Source organism: Podarcis melisellensis (genome assembly GCF_964234715.1).
Source record: "Podarcis melisellensis genome assembly, chromosome: 7".
Lineage (NCBI taxonomy): Eukaryota > Metazoa > Chordata > Lepidosauria > Squamata > Lacertidae > Podarcis > Podarcis melisellensis.
Genome location: NC_138539.1, coordinates 91,657,707 through 91,677,699, shown reverse-complemented (window position 1 = coordinate 91,677,699; position 19,993 = coordinate 91,657,707).

Here is a 19,993-nt window from a genome sequence, read left to right as displayed (position 1 = left end):
TGTCAGGGGTTCAGGAGCAGAGGCACAGGGGAAAGAGGAAGCGGAGAGCGAAGGAGAACAATCCGAGGGCAGCGTAGGTGAGGATGACAGTGGGGGAAGAGAGTCCATGAGTCTGTCCAGTGATTCGGAAGATTCCCAGAAGGGAGCACCGATAGCCAGAGCAAGGGGTGTCCCGGGAGGGACGCACCAGAAGCAAGGGACCAGCGGTGACTCCCAAAGCAGCAGCTGGAGATCGGGACCAGTTCCCCACCAGAGTGTAGCAGGAGGGGGAAGAGTCCCATGTGTCAGGACCGGCTTCCCCTCCAGGGGAAAGAGAGAATGAGTCAGGGCTGACCACGCCCCTATCGCTGAGTGAGGGAACAGAGGGGAAGTCAGATCCAGCGAGCCCCCCCGAAGGGGGAAGCAGTGACAGAAGCAGCGTAACGGTCAGGAGGAAAGTTGCCGGCTGGGCGCGCGCGCCAAGTTCAAATGCACAGGCGCACGGGACAGCTGGGAGCGAGGATTGGGAGCCAGGTCCTAAAGCACGCCGGAGGCAGGGGGAAGAATCCGGGGACTCTTCAGCATCAGAAGAGTCCAGAAAGGGCAACACCCCGGCGGGCAGACGGACCCAGAGGAGAAAGGAGCAAAGGAAGAGGTGGAGCAAGGCTAGGGTCTTGAACTGGTGTCTGGGGGGAGGAGATTCAGACAGAGCTTCAGCGGTCTAGGGTTGAGACGTAGAGCTGCGCACCACGGCTTTGGAATGGAAACTGAACCTTAATAAAGACTTTTGTATATAACAAGAACTGGCGTTGGTCCTCTGTGAGCTGGGACCTTGGGCAGCTCTGACAGTAAGCTCCGTCTCAATAAAACCTTCGCAGCGTGAGTTGGCGCAGCGGGGGGCAAAACTTGGTGTTTTGCGAGCTCACGAAGATCGGCAAGGATGGCAACAGAGGAAAGAGTGACAGCCCTGCAAGAAGCAGTCACGAGGCTTTCCATGGAGGTAGAAGCATCCAGAAAGAGAGAGGAAGAAACAGCAGCGTTATGCCAGGATCTGCAAACCAGGTGGGAAATTTGGAAGAAAGAGGGGCTGCCAGGACCCAAGCCAGAGGGAGTTGGCCTCGGAAAGAGGGGGGCAGCATCGTATCCCATTTTGACGGGAATTTGCAGCAGTATCCTAACTTCAGGGCAGACATAGTTTTCGCGCTCAAGTTGCTGCGAAAAGACTTTAGAGATGAGGAGGAGAAAGTTGGGTTCATAATAACTCATCTGCATGGTGAAGCTAAATCGTGGCTGCGCAATTTGTGGCGCGAAAATGACCCCGCCCTCAAGGATTCAACAGCTTTTATCAAGGCGATGGACGCTTGTTTTCAATCAACAGTTGATGTGGATTTGGCCAGAAGGGAAATGCATGGGTTGAAGCAAGGGAAAGCCACTGTGAGACAATATCACTCCCGCTTTTTTGCATTGGTAAATGCGCTGGGCTGGGAAAAGGACTCAGCAGCCGTTCGAGACTTGTTCTGGGAGGGGCTGAATGGGGCTGTGAAGGATGAAATTGCACGGGGGGACAGACCCAGCAGCACCGTGGAAGTAGTCCACAGAGTGCTGGCGATAGGAGTGCGTCTGGAAGAACGCCCTTGGAGCAAAGGCTAGGGTCTTGAACTGGTGTCTGGGGGGAGGAGATTCAGACGGAGCTTCAGCGGTCTAGGGTTGAGACGTAGAGCTGCGCACCGCGGCTTTGGAATGGAAACTGAACCTTAATAAAGACTTTTGTATATAACAAGAACTGGCGTTGGTCCTCTGTGAGCTGGGACCTTGGGCAGCTCTGACACATAGTATTCTATAACTTCACATATTTAAATCCTTAGCCTATCTATTTTCTTGCAAGTATTTCTAATTAATTTATCTTGGTATATTTAAGTAAATAATCTTTGAAATTCTTCCATTCTTCCATTCTTCCTGATGCTCTTCCTCCTTCTGGTCACGGACTCTTCTGGTCAGGTCAGCTAGCTCCGAAAAGTCCATCATCTGCATCTGCCATTCCTCCACAGTTGGTACTTCTTGTGTTTTCCAATTCTTGGCCAGTAAAATTCGAGTTGCAGTTGTGGCATACAAAAACAATCTAACTTTTTTTTGGAGCAATTCCAAACCTGTTATTCCAAGAAGAAAGGCCTCTGGTTTCTTAACAAATGCATATTTCAATTTTTTTCCAATTCATTATAAATCTTCTCCTGGAAGTCTCACCTTGGGACAGGTCCACCACATATGGTAGAAGATACCCTCCTTTTCTTTACATTTCCAACATATATTATCACTGTTGTGATAAATCTTTGCTAATTTTACAGGGGTTAAGTACCATCTATACATCATTTTCATACTATTTTCCTTTAACACCATACACGCAGTGAACTTGATCCCTTTCCTCCACAACCTTTCCCAATCTTCAAACATTATGTTATGTCCCACATCTCTTGTCCAATCTATCATCACAGATTTAACTTGTCATCCTTTGTATGCCACTCCAACAACAGATTATACATTTTAGACAAATTTGTAACTTTAGAATCTAACAACTGCGTTTCCAGTTTGGTTTTTCCCGATGCAAAACCATTTTTCTTATCTAATTTATACAATCTGGTGATAATGTAACCAATTTATTTTATCTTTAATTTGGTCAAATGGTTTTAATTTAAATCCTTCTTTATCTTCCACTAACAAATCTGAATATCTCAACCACTTGGATTCCATGTTTAACTTTTCCTGGGCCTTTGCCTCTATTGGCGAGAGCCATCTGGGTGTTTTCCTCTCTAAAAGATCTTTGTATTTTATCCAAACATTATATAGAGATTTTCTAATTACATGAATTTTAAAACCATTATGGGCCTTTACCTTGTCATACCATAAATATGCATGCCATCCAAACACATTGTCAAATCCCTCCAAGTCTAAAACATCTGCGTCTTCTAGTTGTATCCATTGCTTAACCCAGCAAAGAGTGGCAGCTTCAAAATAAATCTTCAAGTCTGGCAGGGAGAATCCCCCTCCTTCTTTTGAATCCATTAATAATTTGTTAATTAATTCTGGGTTTTCCCCCCTGCCAGATGAATCTAGATAATGCTTTCTGCCATTCTTTAAAACATTTCACATTATCAATAATTGGTAGGGCTTGAAACAAAAACAGCATCTTTGGCAATACATTCATCTTAACCACAGAAATCTGGCCCATTAATGACAATTTCAAATTTGACCAAATCTCCAAATCTCTCTTAATTTTATTCCATAATTTCTCATAATTATCTTTATATAAGTTCAAAATTTTCACCGACACATTAACTCTCAGATATACTACAAGAAAGAAGATTCCACCTAAACATTAGGAAGAACTTCCTGACAGTAAGAGCTGTTCGACAGTGGAATTTCCTGCCAAGGAGTGTGGTGGAGTCTCCTTCTTTGGAGGTCTTTAAGCAGAGGCTTGACAACCATATGTCAGGAGTGCTCTGATGGTGTTTCCTGCTTGGCAGGGGGTTGGACTCGATGGCCCTTGTGGTCTCTTCCAACTCTATGATTCTATTCTATGATTTAATTTTTTTCACAAAGACTAGGCCCGTCTTTTCTTGTAATAATTTCCTTTCCTCATTATCTAGATAATTCTCTAATACTTTGCTTTTGCTCTTATTTAACTTAAATCCTGCTACCTGCCTTAACTCCTGTATCATCTCCAGTGCTTTTACTGCACTGGAGTCTGGATCTTGAAGTGTCAACACCAAGTCATCAGCAAAGGCTTTTAATTTATATTTGAATCCTACTACTATACTTTTAATTTGTTCTTCTTTTCTTACCATACTTAAAAAGACCTCAAGGACTGAAATAAACAGCAGAGGGGAAAGTGGGCACCCTTGCCTGGTACCTTTCTCAATTCTAATTTCCTCCGACACCACATTACTTACTATGATTTTAGTTACAGATAGGTAGCCGTGTTGGTCTGCCATAGTCAAAACAAAAAAAATTCCTTCCAGTAGCACCTTAAAGACCAACTAAGTTAGTTCTTGGTATGAGCTTTCGTGTGCATCTGAAGAAGTATCTGAAGAAGTGTGCATGCACACGAAAGCTCATACCAAGAACTAACTTAGTTGGTCTTTAAGGTGCTACTGGAAGGAATTTTTTTTGTTTTGACTATGATTTTAGCTTTTTGTTCATAATAGATTGCATTAATACCATTTAAAAATCCTGACCCACCCTACTACTTTCTAAATTTTGTGTCATAAAACTCCAAAGTACATTGTCAAAGGCCTTCTCCGCATCGATAAACGTTAACATTGCTTTACAATTTTTTCTTGCTCTTAACTTTTCCAGAATATCTACTGTATTCCTTATATTGTCTTTCATATGTCTACCAGGCAGAAAACCTTATGAATATATTCTGATAAGACCTTCTTCAGCCTATTGGCCAGTATTTGTAATACTTTGTTTTTGCCTCTTTTTTAGTTGCCAAGCTAAAAGTTTTCCACATTTATTTGCAGATTCAAAGTTCCTTTGTCTCATCCTCTTTAACTTCCATTCTATTTCTTGATTAATGATTAGTGAATATTGAGTCTGTAGTGCTTTAATTTCCTTTTGGGTCTGCAAATTCTTTGGGTTACATCTAAGGATCTTCTCTTTATCTTTTAGTTGGGCCAAAATTTTATCCTTTTTCTCGTTCTAAATCTTTCTCTTAATTGAATTTTGTTGGATGAGGAATCCTCTCATTACTGCTTTACTAGCATCCCAAATAACCCTTGTTTCCACTCCATGATTCATATTGATCTCAAAATAATCCTTTAGAGCTTTTTGGGCTTTATTTACAATTTGCTCATTCCTCAACAAGTCATCATTCATTTTCCATCTGAAAGATCCCTGTATGAACATTTTCATTTCCATAAAAACTGTGTTGTGATCTGAGCAAGTTTTAGGGCAAATTTACATTTTTGATACTTTAGGAACCAGGTCCCTGGATATCCATAAATAATCGATTCTCAAAAATTATTGGTTTGCATCTGAATAGAATGTGAAGCTTTTTTCCGTTGGATTCCTGACTCTCCATATATCTGACAGATCAAATTTGTCAGTTATTTTAAAAAAAAATATTGGGTAATCTGCCTGCATTCACTATTTTCTGATTCTTAGTTCTGTCCATTAATGTGGATGCCACTCCATTCAGATCTCCCATTAAAATTAATTTATAATCCAAATGTTCCAAAATACTTTTTTCCAAGTTCTTAAAAAATTCTGCTTTGCCATCATTAGGTGCGTAGATTCCCAATAACAAATATTTTTCACCTTGTGCTGAAATTTCCACTGCAATGTATCTTCCCTCCTCATCTTTAAAAATCAGTTTTGGATTCCATTTTTCCTTGACATAAAACACCACACCTCTTTTTTTGACTTTGTCTGAAGAAATAAATTCTTGACCTAATTTCTTATTGGATAAAATTTTTCTGTGTAATCTTGTAATATGGGTTTCCTCTAAACAAATTACATCCAAATTCTGCTTTGCCACAACAACATAAACCTGTCTCCTTTTCTGAGAATTTAAGCCATTAACATTCCAAGAATAAATTCTCAAAGCCTTAATGATGAATTAGGGTGTTGCTGCTTCCGCCCCTGACAACTGTGAGCTTTCCAGTCCAAGTTCAATCAAGTACTTTTGCAGAAATCTGTCTTTCTCTCCAACAGTCTTAATTCTTTGCTTTCTTCCTCCAAATTTGAAGGAGAGACCCTCTGGGAATTCCCACCTAAAGAAGATATTTTTCCTCCTCAAAATGTTAGCCAAATCTGTGAAGTTGTATCTCAGGCTCAAGAAGTTTCTAGGAATTTATTTAAAGAGGACGATAGCTTTGTCCTGAATTTTTAGACCTTTTTTATAATGCAGCCCCAAAATGGTATCTCTCTGTTCTTTGGTCTTAAAGACCACTATACAATCATAGGTAATTTTTGAGTCCTTTTGGGGGGGCAGAGGTCTACTTCTTCTTTTTGACAAATTGATCTGTCAACCACTCCTTGAGTCGATCTTCTTCCTGTTGTCGAGAGACACCTCTCAATCTTAGATGGGTTTCCCGTTCCTTCTTCTGAAGAAATGCAATCAAATTTGAATTTTCATATTGTAATCTTTGCAAATCAGTGACTCTAACTGTCTCAAACTGTGTGAACCTTGTCTCATGAGTTGTGACCTCAGTCTTTACCTCTTTCAGTTCCACACTTAAGTCCTGAAACTTTTTATTTAAATTTTCTATGCCCTCTGTATTGTGATTTATGTTGTCTTTAATTTCATCCAACAGTTGCATTACAGATTCCTCAAAGAGTGCACTTTTTGAGCCTCGTCTTGCTGTTCCCCTCTCTGCTTTCTCAGCACACATAATTGCTCAGGAATTTCAAGGTCAGTCCCACAGTAAGCGGGGAAGAAGAGAGAAAGCAGGTTCCCACAATAATCCCACAGGAGTCAGTTTCAGGCAGCAAGCGGCCTCTCTATTTGTTATTACTGAAAGGCAGGCTGTAAAAAAAATTCTCAGTCCCTTTTAATATTTAAAAGGCAATCCTGGAGGTGACAAATACTTTTTGTTACTTAAAAGCAAGTCCAGGCAGCAGCAGGATACAAAATATCCAAGTCAATGGAAACGAAAGTTGAATGTTTCCTCTTCCATTGTGACGTCACAATGGAGTCTAGCCTTTCCCTACCGGGAGGTCCGCTACAAAATGAAGACACTTCTTTATATTAATACACAGTCACACAGGGTTTTTGAGACTAAAAATAATTTCCCCTCCTTCCCCCTGCAGAAGGGGGGCTTTGGAGTTAACTTGCAAAATTTTCTTTTCTCTCTCAGGGCTTCGGTCCACGTTTACCGACTCTCCTTTAATTCAGCGAAAGGGATTGACCTCCGTTTTTAAATCCCTTTCTCTCCGAATTGTGGTCTAATTTAAGCTTTATTCTTTACTCACGGTTCTGAATTTTTAGTCCTTTTTTTCTGGAGGAATTGGCCGCTCACGATTGCCAGACACGGAGCTTCGTGCTGTGAAGGAAACAGTCATTTCTGCTGTGCCGTGTCTCCAACCCCACTCGCTCTCGGGCTCTTTACGAGCTTACTGGGGAGTAGGGGAGTCACCAAAAGGCTCCCAGGTCCTCAGAACACCAGACTGGATTATTGTAACTCACTCTATGTGGGGCTGCCCTTGAGACTGACCCAGAAACTCCAGTGGGTGCAGAATGCCACAGCGAGACTCCTTACGGGGTCCTTGCCGTGGGACCACATACATCCAGTGCTATACTGGATGCACTGCCTCCCAGTGGAGTACAAGATCAGGTTTAAGGTGCTGGTTTTAACCTTTAAAGCCCTATATGACCAGGACACTCGTACCTACTTGACCGCCTCTCGTGGTACGTCCCATGGAGGACCTTACAGTCTTCAAATAAAAACATCTTGGAGATCCCAGGCCACAGGGAGGTTATGTTGGCCTCAACCAGAGCCAGGGCTTTTTTTGGCAGTGGTCCCGATCTGGTGGAATCCTCTGTCACAAGAGACTAGGGTCCTGCAGGACTTGACATCTTTCTGCAGGGCTTGCAAGACAGAGCTGTTCCACCGGGCCTTTGGCCAAGGCACAGTTTGACCCCCTCCTTCTGTAATCCTCATAGAACTCTAGACCAATGGTTGCCATTAATTTGACTCTGAATTGATTTTAGAATGAATTGATTTTAGAATGTACCGTATTTTTTGCACGATTGGACGCACCGGACCATAGGACGCACCTAGTTTTTTTGGGGGAAATAAAGGAAATTTTTCCCCCTTTATTTTCCCCACAAAAGCAGGTCAGGGAAACCGAACCAGGTCGAGGAACAGCGGGATAGTGGCGCTGCGCCTCCCTGCTGTCCCCTGAGCTTGTGGGGCTGGCTGATGTCTGCCTGGCGCGCGGGGCACTCTGCTTCAGCCGGCCCCACCCGCCAGGCAGCAGGCTGCTATCCGCAGCGTGGGGAGCCCACTGGGGAACTCCTGCAGGGCTCCCCATGCTGCGGGTGTCTGCCTGGCAAGGGGGGCGCTCTGCTTTCAGGGCGCCCCACCCGCCGGGCAGCAGGCTGCTATCCGCACCGTGGGGAGCCCTGCAGGGAACTCCTGCAAGGCTCCCCACGCTGCGGATGTGTTCCCAAAGCGCCGGGCGCTCTGCTTTCAGGGCGCCCGACGCTCCGGGAAGCAGGGTGCTATCCGCAGCGTGGGGAGCCCTGCGGGGAACTCCTGCAGGGCTCCGCACGCTGTGGATGTCTGCCTGGCGTGCGAGGCGCTCTGCTTCAGGGCGCCCCTTGCGCCGGGCGGCAGGCTGCTATCCACAGCGTGGGGAGCCCTGCGGAGAACTCCTGCAGGGCTCCGCACGCTGCGGATGTCTGCCCAGCGCGAGGGGCACTCTGATTCAGGGCGCCCTACCCGCCGGGCGGCAGGCTGCTATCCGCAGCGTGGGGAGCCCTGCGGAGAACTCCTGCAGGGCTCCGCACGCTGCGGATGTCTGCCTGGCACGAGGGGCGCTCTGCTTCAGGGCGCCCGACGCTCCGGGTAGCAGGCTGTTATCCGCAGCGTGGGGAGCACTGCGGGGAACTCCTGCAGGGCTCCGCACGCTGCAGATCTGTGCCCGGCGCGAGGGGCGCTCTGCTTCAGGGCGCCCCACCTGCCGGGTGGCAGGCTGCTATCCGCAGCGTGGGGAGCCCTGCGGGAAACTCCTGCAGGGCTCCGCACGCTGCGGATGTCTGCCTGGCGCGAGGGGCGCTCTGCTTCAGGGCGCCACTTGCGCCTGGCGGCAGGCTGCTATCCGCAGCGTGGGGAGCCCTGCGGAGAACTCCTGCAGGGCTCCGCACGCTGCGGATGTCTGCCCAGCGCGAGGGGCACTCTGATTCAGGGCGCCCTACCCGCCGGGCGGCAGGCTGCTATCCGCAGCGTGGGGAGCCCTGCGGAGAACTCCTGCAGGGCTCCGCACGCTGCGGATGTCTGCCCGGCGCGAGGGACGCTCTGCTTCAGGGCGCCCAACGCTCCGGGAAGCAGGCTGTTATCCGCAGCGTGGGGAGCACTGCGGGGAACTCCTGCAGGGCTCCGCACGCTGCAGATCTGTCCCTGGCGCGAGGGGCGCTCTGCTTCAGGGCGCCCCACCTGCCGGGTGGCAGGCTGCTATCCGCAGCGTGGGGAGCCCTGCGGGAAACTCCTGCAGGGCTCCGCACGCTGCGGATGTCTGCCTGGCGCGAGGGGCGCTCTGCTTCAGGGCGCCACTTGCGCCCGGCGGCAGGCTGCTATCCGCAGCGTGGGGAGCCCTGCGGGGAACTCCATGCTGCGCATGTGTTCCCAAAGTGCCGGGCGCTCTGCTTTCAGGGCGCCCGACGCTCCGGGAAGCAGGCTGCTATCCGCAGCCTAGACACGGCTAGCGGAGCGCTAATCCCGAAGCTTGGGGTGTGCGGAGCTCAGTGCGCCCCAAGCTTCTGGGTGCCGACAAGGTCTAGATGGCTAGCGGAGACCTTGTCGGCACCCAGAAGCTTGTGGCACGCTGAGCTCCGCACACCCCAAGCTTTGGGATTAATGCAGCACCGACCCCTCTCACTCTCCAGGCTTCAGCGAAAGCCTGCATTCGCTCCATAGGACACACACACATTTTCCCTTGCTTTTTAGGAGGGAAAAAGTGCGTCCTATGGTGCGAAAAATACGGTATTTCAATTAATTGATTGTGATTTTATGTAAACTGTGTTATTTTTACTGTTGTTAGCTGCTCTGAGCTCGGCTTCTGCTGGGGAGGACGGGATATTATTATTATTATTATTATTATTATTATTATTATTATCATCTATAGACCCAAATCCCTCCTCAGCCATTACATTTTCTGTATGATGCTAAGGTTGCCATATGTCTGGAATTTTCTGGACTTATCCAGAATATTGCAGTTGGCAGCAGTGTCCGGGCGGAAATTGGCAAAATATCTGGGAAAATCCAAATGTATGGCAACCCATGTCATCAGTGTCATTTTTGCCAATTTCCCATAAAAATAGCTCAAAAACATCCATTTTTGTTATGCTGCCAAAAAGCTGAACTTTTCTGTCCAGATTTTCACTGTTTGAAAAATGGCAACCCTCATTTGGGCCAGTAACTATTTCTCAGCCAAACCTCTCTGAGAGGGACATGGTGAAGATAAATTGATTGATTGATTGATTGATTGATTGATCTTTATTACGGCCATTGGCCCGTCACACCACCATAATGTACTTGAACCTCCAATTTTAAAACCGCCAAAACTTACAAAAAAACAGACAAGAACCAAAGCAAAACAAAAACAAAAGACCAACATCATACATTACAACAAATTTGTAGCATAAACATCGCCCTCTGCTCATAAATTAATAGAAGACATCAATGGTGATATCACCTAATTACATCCTAAACATAGATCATGGTTTAAAGGGATTATCCGAGCCACACAGGAGTCCATTTCTCTTCTTTAGGGATAGGACGCTGACCAAGAATCTGGCAACCATGAGTGATCTTAGGGGGTCATCATCATTTAATAGATATCTCAGTTTGGCTTCAGTCGTATCATCGGCAATTCCCTTAAGATATTGAGCAAGAAACTTGCTCCTGGCCGATAAGTGAAAAGCACAATCAAGAATTATGTGATGCAACGATTCCGGTGCCCCACAATTACAATCACATAAGAGCGATATCTGTCCATTGGAGAATCTATTTCTCAGCACGTTCGATGGGAAGGTGTTGAATCTTGCCTTTACAAAGGCATATCTATGAGCTGAGGAAGTTAAAGAATTCAAATAGTTTGGGAGCCTTAAGAGGGGTAATAAACCAAGATTTAGAGGTGAGCAGGTACCATTGCCCAAGATCATTTTCTGCTGCAAGTCCATCTCCTCTAGCTTACAGGTTACTGTTCTTTTAGCTGGAACTATGTCCTGCTCTAGTAATTTGGATGGGGAGATTCCCATTGCCGTTATTTTCAGCTGTAAATTTTTTACCCATGGGCTCTGGAAATCATCTCTCCACATACATTGTATCAAGTACAAGTTTGGGAGATTGTGCCATAGAGATAACCAGTGACAAAGAATGTGCTTCCACAGAGCATTTTCCAGGGATACAATATTAAGTTCCATGCGTAACGCTGTATTACTTACACAGTTGGGCAGTTTCAATATCCCTCTTAAAAACTGATTTTGAATGACCTCCAGGTGAGATAGGTTGGCAAAAGTCCCCCAAATTGAGATGGCATAAGCAATTGTCGGGATCACCTTGGCCTTGAAGACTTTCAACGCCGATGGGATATGAAGGGCCCCATCAGTGAAGAAGAATCGCAAGATCGCCAAGGAGATAGATTTGGCTCTATTTGTAACATAGGCTACATGGGCCTTCCATCTGAGGTTATGTTGTAACCAGACTCCCAAATATTGGAATCTATAGACTTGTTCGATGATTCTCCCATCAATTCTCCAATTATGGAGTTTCCGGCTCTTTGAGAAAATCAGGATCTTAGATTTTCCATAATTAATTGTAAGGGAATTTGCGTGACAGTATGATCCAAAAATTTTTAGGGCCCTCCTGAGACCTACTCTAGAAAAAGAAAGAATGACTGCGTCATCCGCATATAGTAACAAGGGGCAGCGATAAAGTGCTAGGCGGGGTGCATGAATCCTTTCTTGGGCCTCTATCAGGGGAGTCCTCATGTCACTTATGAACAAATTGAACAGGAGTGGAGCCAATATACAACCCTGTCGAACACCTCTGTTAATGGGAATTGAATTCGTGAGATCACCCTCCAGGGTGAATCTCACTCTGGCCGCTGAGTTCTCATGGAGTTTGATTATTAGCCAGAGAAGCCTTCTGTCAATGCCCCAGCGGGTGAGTTTTTCCCAGAGGATGCTCCTGGGGATACTATCGAATGCTGCCTTTAGGTCAATGAATGCCACACAGAGTTGGCCACCTTTTGGGGTGGAATATTTCCAGGCAAGATGCTGTAAAATTAGAATATGATTAATTGTTGAATGTTTTGGGCGGAATCCAGCTTGTTCGGGCCCAATTAATTTTCTCTCTTCGGCCCATTGGATTAGTCTGTTCAACAGGGAGCGGGCATACAGTTTCCCCACTATTGAGAGCAGGCTGATGTTCCTGTAGTTCCCCGGGTCATCTGGTGAGCCCTTTTTGTGGATTGGAATGATAACAGCGTCCTTCCATACGTCCGGAATCATTCCAGAGTTGTTAACTGCATCGAAGATGTTCGCCAGGACCTTGGCCCACCAGTCCGCGTGGTATTTTATAGCTTCTGCCGGGATCAGGTCTGGCCCAGGCGCTTTCCCTGTTTTAAGGTTGACGATCAAGTCATGGATGTCTTTCGGATCGGTAGGGGGCCAGAGGGGAAGCTGATCTTGAAATTCGTCTCTTGTGTTAACGATACAGTCAGTTGTGGCAAAGTAATTTTTTAAATAAGATTCCCAAACCGGGGCGGGAATAATAGTTAGAGGGTATCTTTTAGTTCTTTTATTTACCAGGAGCCAAAATTGTCTGGTGTTCCGTGATGATGAGGCTTCTATAATTGCCCGCCATTGATTCACTTGCCATTCCAGTCTGGCACCTTTTTGAATTTGCTTGTAGGCCGATTTTGCTTGGAAATATTCTTTTGGCAAGACCGTTGCCCCAGAGGCTTTATACTCTTTGTAGATGTTACCAAGAAGTTGTCTAGCCTGTTTACAAGCACTGTTGAACCACAATGCACCTGTCTTCCTTTGTGTTCGATTTATTATATGCGTCGGGACAGAGAAAAAAGACGTTAGATCTTCCGACAGATTCGAGAATAGTCTTAGGGTTTGGTCATAATCATGATAATCCTCAATTAAGCCTGAATATGCTTGTTTTAGTCCTTGTTGTAAATATGCTGAGAATTTTTGAGCCTGTAGTTCGGACCATTTTACACTTTTGACTTGCAGTACTGAGTTCGTAATCAAATGTGTTGGATGTCTGTCTCCATCTGGGGTCCAGTCTATAGTCATTGTGGCGACCAACGGTAGGTGGTCGCTCAGTTGAATATTTTCAACTTTAAAATGGGAAAATTTGGGGAATATATCATGAGATACCAGCATATAATCCAGGACACTGTTTGCAGAGGGGCTTATGTGTGTGAACTCACCCGGTATGTCAGGCGGGCAGTTCCCGTTTAGAATCACTAAGTTTAGACGTAGTACCAATTGGTAAAGAAGGGTTCCTGCTTCATTTACCCTTTTGTCTTTGGAGAGTCTTTGATTATGGAGGGAGAGGTCATTAATGAATTCAGGGGTTATCCACCATTTGGCTTTGGTTAAGGACTCCCAGTTTGTTGCAATGCGAGCATTGAAATCCCCTGCTATAACATTGGGTGTATTGGGGTGTTTGGAGTGACAAAGAGTAAGATGTTCCTCCAAGATTCCCCATTTATTGTATAAGTCTGCAATGTTGCCTCCAGGGGGAAGATAAACATTTGTTATAACAAGTTCAAAGTTTTTCCCCGTAACCAGGGCTGTAATTGCAAAGGTGGAAGCATTTACAAGCGTGAGTTTTGCCTGTATTTTCAAGGAAATTGCTATAACTAATCCTCCACTAGGCCGGCCTCCTTTAGTAGACGGGCATGCCGGTAATGATGTAACATCAAAACCATTAATATCTACTCTCCCCTCTTCCCATGTTTCCTGCAAGAGAATTACTTGGTGTGAGTTTATTAGTTTTACAAAGTCCGGGTCAGATTTTTTCCCCTTCCAACCTGCTATGTTCCAGCTTAGAAGGGAGAACGGGGGAAGATTTGACTGAGGTTTGGGTAGTCACAATGGGGAAGGGGGGAACGCTGATCTTGGTGGGTTGTCAAATTTAAAGAAGTCAGTAATTTTCCTTTGACTAATGGTAGATGGCTTCTCTCCTTTTGGTGCAGGTGTGCCTCTTGAGCTATTGTGAATAGAGATAATATTTGACGTTTTTAGCTGTCGGGCCCGACTAGATCCTGAAGAGGCTCCTGCCAAGTCCGCTGGATCCGTCCTCTTTGGGGATCTAACCGATCCACTTGTGATCATTTGGTTTATATGTCCTGCTGGGTCTTCAGTCCATTCTGTGGTGACTCTCGGCACTGTGGTGTCTTCCTCACATAATTGTTGGATTTTTGGTGGAGAAGCCTGACTTGAGGTGGCCACTGCCCTCTCAGGGCGTGGATGGTCTTCGATGTATGTTGATTCCAAGTCCGGCATGGAGGGGTGAAGGGACAACGATTTATCCAGGGGGGTGTTATCCTGAGTTCCATTCTTGGATTGGTTAATCACAGAGGGAACAGATAAGTCTATTAAAAGGAGGGATGAGTTACCAGCGTGAAGGGGAGGAGAAGAGTCTGCCTCCAGCAATGGGACCTTCCCATCTACTGCAGAAGGCACCTTATATGCTGGGTATTGGGGAATTGTTGTTTCCACCTCCATGGGGCATGGCACCGCTAAATTAGAGTGGGTATCATTCGTAGGAACTCCGTTGCAGGCGATCCTTAGGAGCTGAAGTTTAAGTAAATCCAGCCTATTTATAATTTCTTGTTGTTCCATCGCTGGTAACTCTCCAAAGGAGGCGATAAGCTCTCTTTCCTCCTGGGGTGTCAAAGAGTTACTGGCACACTCGTAGTGTTTAGTTGTAGGAGTGGGGGTACTATGAGACTGGCCCAGACATGGGGTGTACAGCTCAGCCCTCTTTTGTGGTTCAGGGCGGGAGGGTTGTACCGTCTCCTTGGTTAATCCCTCCGATAGGAGGGGTCTAATTTTGGAATCCATGAAAACTCTCATTGGAAAAATACCAAGATTATTCCAAAAAACTTTTTGCTTAAGAATAAGAGAGGGGATTTTTGCAGAGTGGAAAGCCAGCATCATTCTCTGATATCTGTTCTGGCGGACTAAGGGAAGCACAGCACAAAGATCTATTTGTGATGCCTCGAGTTTTAGAAGCCATCTGAGGTGCTCTTTAGTCCCATGTAGCGTTGTCCAACTTAGGTCCCTTTCCCGGAAGGTTAGGGAAATCTTCCTTGGGTGTAGAATCAGGGATTGGCGATTCAGTGCGGGGTTGAGATTGTATTTGCAGTTCTTCATACAATCAGTGTTTGGTGGAGCTTTCTGCCGGCGCACTGGAACATCTACTGCCCCATCTTGGGCTGTCTGTGCCGGCTGGTCATCCAGTTTTTGCTGAAGGCTATGCAGCTGAGAGGATAGGCCGTCAATTCTCTTAAATATACAGTTTAGAGTTCTAATTATTAGATGGAGTTGCTCGCATCCTGTGCAGTCCGATTCGGCTACCAACTCCTCCTTCGGATAGGGACCATCCCCATTTGTGTTACCATTAGCGTTTCCAATTTGTAACGTCTCAGGGGCCTCATCTTCTGATGTTGTTTCAAGGGCAGTTAGAGGATCAAAACGATTTTGAGTTGCTATTGAGTAGGTACATTCCTCGGGGCCTCTCCCTCCTTTAGGTGAACCCTTTCTTAATTGCTTAGGCCTCGGAGAGGATAATGCCTCGTCAGAGTCTCTTGGACGTTTTCCGTGACCCATAAATCAATTTTGCAGGAGAACCGTCGTGGGCACTGTGCTGGGAAGCTCCTTAAATCCTTTAGTCTTCCTCACAAGAATACTACCACTTCCAGGAGAGTGGTGCCATAAAATTACTCACAGTAAGGCAGTCAGTTCAAGCCTCTTCCTTCCCCTCTTCCTTGTTCCTAGGATTTTCGAGACAGCTCGGTTCCAGCAGTCGGGCAAAATTCACTTCGTAGTATGCAATAAACTAAAAGCTAAAGGAAAGAGCTGGTCGACAGGGTAGAGGATTTATGCCCAGGAGAACCTTTCACTTGTCTCTCCCAGTTAGGGAGGCGGCGGCAGCCGTGGCGGCAAGTCCGGGCGTCGGAGCAACCCAGATAAAAAGAAAACAAAGATAACACAAGTAGCGGGGTACTAAAAGATACTAAAAGACAGCCAGCACAGCCAGCAGATCATTAAAACTCACGGATAAAAACAAGGGAGGATAAAAACCGCTTAAAACCACTTAAAACTTTGATGAGGGTAAGCGAAATTACCCGGAAACTACCTTCGCCGCCATGTTGGATCCTCCCCTCCTTTACTGAGTCGGTGAAGATAAAGAGAATTGGGTGGGGGCATGAGAGATGCATCCTTGATCTCTTCAAGGAAGGACAAGATAAAAATTAACGATGATTATATTAATTTATTATCATTTCTATCATCTGAAGTGCCATTTGAATCAGGTACTTTCAGGCTCACACATGTGCTCCTGGTGATTAAGCTGCACCAGCTCCCAATAACACAAAATGAGGATTCCTCTAGTAGATCTCCTACTAAGCTGGCAATGTAAACAGTTCTTCTTCTTCTTCTTCTTCTTCTTCTTCTTCTTCTTCTTCTTCTTCTTCTTCTTCTTCTTCTTCTTCTTCTTCTCTCCTCCTCCTCCTCCTCCTCCTCCTCCTCCTCCTCCCCCCCCTCATTATTTATATTAGCACCATACTGGATTCCCAAATTAAGGCATTGCGTAAGGACAGACTTTGGGCCCATTTTACAGGTTTGACAAAGAGTGTGCTAATCAACAGGGGCTTTTGGCCAAACACAGCTCTCTGGTAAGTGTACATATGCAATTGGTGTTTCTGAATCCCTGGTGGCTGCACAGTACATGCTGCTTCCTATCAAACTAGGTGGTCAGGTAAATGTAGCAAATGTGACAGTAGCTTTTAAGTTAATTCCACACATTTTTAGATAAAAAGCTATGCCATGCAGAAGTTCCTCAGCCTAGAAAACCTGATGTCAGCGAGAGGACAGGGTTGGAACTTTTCTCCCTGGCTTCCAATTTTGTATATGGAACCGGGCCAGCTCAATACATTTTGGCACCTAAGTCAGACCAGAAAATGGTGCCCCCTCCAGGATCTGCATCAGGATCTGCTGCCTCTGTGGATCCTGCTGCCTGAGGTGGTCACTTCACCTGGCCTCATGGGTGGTACAGAAAGACATTTTCAGATGGAGGAACATTCAGATCTTCAGTGTGAATAAAATTGGGCTATACAGATTGGCCACATTGGTAAGAAATATGCTCATGATGTCAGTTGAGCTGGCCTTCCCAAGATTCTAATCCAGTTGGGTAATACACACAAAATTTGCTGACAGACTGCACAGTTTACTTCTACACATCCATTTGGGTTTTGTTAGGAGTCACATAAGCCACCACGTCTAGTGGTGTGTGAGCATCATGGTTTGAAATGGAATCTGCCCAAGCTGTTTCCTAGACTAGCTGTCAGAAACAGCATCACCCACTAAAGAATTCCATTTCATTTTTCTTTGCCTAAATATAGTTTATTGAAAAAGAAAAGAAAAACCAGACCAGTGGTAAAGCTATGCATTTTCTGCAACATTCAGTGCCAAATAAATATAAGCCCGCTGTCAGGGTTTCTGGGAGAGAGGAGGAGATGACAGAGGAGACGGAGAGCGAGTGGGAGGAGGGGCAGAAGGATGAGGAAGAAGATGACGGAATTCTAAGGGAATCCACGAGTCTGAGCAGCGAGTCAGAGGATTCTCAAAAGGGGGTTACCTTAATCAAGCAAAAGGGAGGAGAAGAGAGAAGCGGAGAGGAGCCCAGTGGAAGACAGACGCAGCAAGAGGCGTCTCAGCTGGAACGGAGTAAAGGGGGTGGAGTCGTCAGCCTCTCGGAGGGAGCAGGATTAGGAGAGAACAGAGAAAGGGGGTTGGAGCAAGGTGTTCAGCCGGAAAGGGTGGAGAGCAGAACAAAGGGTGGTGCAGCGGTCTAACGTGACAGACGTACGGCCACAATGCTGAACTGTATGAGAAGCAGAAATCTTCAATAAACTTTTCCTGTAAATAAACTGCAACGGAGTGAGGTCTCTTGTGAGCTGGGACCCATCCTGGGTGGCCGTGACAGTAAGTCCCCTCTCTGAAAGCAAAAAATTTTTTTTTGCGAAGCTCACGAACGGGAGCAGCCATGAGCGCTGAGGAGCAGCTGGTTGCACTGCGGGATCAGGTTACCGCTCTCACATCGGCAGTCATTGCTTCGCAGAAGAAGAATGACGACTTGGAGAAGACGTGCCAGGATTTGCAGGCAAGGTGGGAACACGCGGACAGGGCGGGGGCCCCAGGATCCAGAGCGGAGGGCATTGCGCTTGGACGGCGGGGGGGTGCCCTGGTTCCGCATTTTAATGGCAACTTGCAAGACTATCCCAATTTCAGAGCGGACGTCGTGTATGCACTGCATTTACTCCGTCACGATTTTAAAGATGAGGAGGAGAAAGTGGGGTTCATTGTTTCGCACCTGCATGGGGAGGCCAGGGCTTGGCTACGCAATCTGTGGCGCGAAGATGGACCGGCCCGTCGCAATTCAACTGCGTTCATCAAAGCGATGGATTCTTGTTTTCAATCCTCTGTGGATGTGGACATTGCGCGCCGTCAAATGCACGGGCTGAGGCAGGGGAAAGCGACTGTGCGCCAATACCACTCTAAATTTTTTGCATTGCTCACCGCCTTAGATTGGCCAAAGGACAGTAAACCGGTCAGAGATCTTTTTTGGGAGGGATTGAGCCCCCCCATCAAGGATGAGATCGCTAGGGGGGACAGACCCCAGACCCTAGAAGACGTGGTGCAACGGGCTTTAGCTATTGGAATTCGACATGAGGGACGTCCGTGGCACGAGGAGGACGGGCCCCAAGCGCGTGCGCAAGCGAGGACTCTCCCTTTTGTGCACAGGGATTTCAGCCGTGCGCACCCCTCGCCAATGGGGAAGGACAGCGAGGAGCCAATGGAGATTGGTGGTGCTAGGGCTCAGAAGCCATCCCAGAGCCCTGTCCCTGGTGCAGCCAAAGCGAAGCCTCCTAGAGGAACCAGGAAGTGTTACATCTGTGACAGTGCGCACCATATGGCGAAAGAGTGCCCCCAGAGGCTCCAGAAGCACACTGCGGCACTGGCAACTGTGACAGCAGAGGTGCAACCAGGGGAGCGACTTCAGGGAAACGACAGTGCCTGGCTGGAAGCAGAGCTCCTGGGGCTCAGCCAGGCGGATCTGTAGACAAGCCCCCAGCATCGCCGCAGAGCGTGGACCCTTTGCCTCCCAAACCGGCAGTTCTGCTCACAGCAACACTCCAGCTGCCTGATGGGAGACTCCTCGAGGTTCCAATAACGATCGATTCGGGAAGCAACGCCGACTTCGTGGGAGTGCAGTTCGTTAAGCAGCACAACATGGCGCTCCTGCCTGCAACGACGCCTCTGAACGTGGTCACGGTAGACGGCAGGAAGTTGCTGGGGGGGCAAGTGGTGCAGCAAACCCCTCCCATGCTGATGCAGATTGGCAACCATCGAGAACTTATTAGTTTCAATGTCACCCACTTATCGGACACGCCCATCGTGTTAGGCATGAGTTGGCTGGAGAGGCACAGTCCCGCGGTTGCGTGGTATCAGCGGCAGATCACCTTTTGTTCATCGTATTGTGCTCAGCATTGCTTTCAGACCGATCAGGGAGGAGAAGCCGAGCAGCAGTTGCATCTGGGTATGGTGCAAACAGTGCCTCACAAGTACCAGGACTTCTTGGAGGTTTTCTGTGAGAAGGAAGCTGACAAGTTGCCGCCTCACAGACCTTACGACTGCGCGATTGATTTAGTGCCAGGGGCGCAACTGCCTGCTGCCAAGCTGTACTCCATGTCGGAGGACGAAATGCAAGAGCTTCGGGAGTTCATAGACCATAACCTCAAGCGCGGTTTCATCCAGGAATCTAAAGCAGCGGGAGGCAGCCCTGTTTTCTTTGTGAAGAAGAAAGACACGCCCCAAAAAAGGCTTATAGTGGATTACAGGTTCATAAACAGCTTGACTAAGCCCAAAGCTTTCCCCATGCCCAAGATTGACGACCTTTTAGCGACCGTCAGGAGGGGCAAGATTTTCACCAAGCTGGACCTACGTGGAGCTTACAATCTCATCCGCATCCGGAAAGGAGATGAG